The sequence below is a fragment of the Rhineura floridana genome, chromosome 5, assembly GCF_030035675.1.
Source record: "Rhineura floridana isolate rRhiFlo1 chromosome 5, rRhiFlo1.hap2, whole genome shotgun sequence".
NCBI lineage: Eukaryota > Metazoa > Chordata > Lepidosauria > Squamata > Rhineuridae > Rhineura > Rhineura floridana.
Window position 1 is genome coordinate 43,473,134 of NC_084484.1, and position 962 is coordinate 43,474,095.

Sequence of the window (962 nt, forward strand, 5' to 3'; positions counted from 1 at the left end):
CAGCCCCTGCCAGATTATCCCTGAGGGAATGCAGCCCTCGGCAGAAAAAAGGTTGCCTACTCCTGGCATAGCCAACACTGGACAAATCATCTGACTTGGCATAGAACTGCTTCCTCTACTTTGGAAGGAAGCCCTGTTCTCTTCCATTCTATGTGGGAGAGGCTGCAATGGCTCAGCAGGAAGGAAGAGCTACTTAGCACACGCTCAGAGGTTTACCGCATGGTATGACTTCAGTTCCATTTATAGAAAGGGCATGGCCAGAGATGGGTAAGGGTAATGCTAAACAGCTGTGACTAGAGGAGGCGGTGAAGGTTCAAGAAAAAAGGGGCCAACGGTACTTTCAAGAGGTGTGGTTTCCCATCACCAACACCACCTTCGCATCATAGGACAGAGCCTGGCGTTTGCTAGCTCAAGCAGGAGTGATTCAGGGCATCCTCCCTTCTCCTAGCCAGGGCACTACTGTGTTTTCTGGGTACTCCTCCAGTGAGAAACCAGAAGCTGATGGATTGCCTGTCTGTCAAGTATATAAGCCCAGCGGCCTCTTTCTATCTGAGTGTATCTGTCTTGAGTGTAATGGTGGCAGATCAAAGGCTGCCCCGTATCCCTGCAGAGCCCAATAACAATCCTGCCGCTTTTGTGTGCTGTTGCTAGGAGCCCAGAAAACTAAAGAGAAGTGTCAGGAGCATGTTAATCAGACTCGTTACAGTATAACAATAACGTCTCTCTCTGGCGACAAGTCCCCTAGAGTGGAGCAGTGGGTGCTTGGGCAGGTTAGTAGACAGTCTCCTGCCCAGCAGCACCAGGAGCCTCCCCCAGCCCACCCCGCCCTCCCAAAAATCTGCCAGGCCATGTATGCAAGACCACACCATCCTACTCTGCATTAATTCACCTTGAATAGCTGTCACTCCGTGGGTTGATACTCTCACACACTGGATGCTTCCAGAGGAGGGCTTAATTTGCAA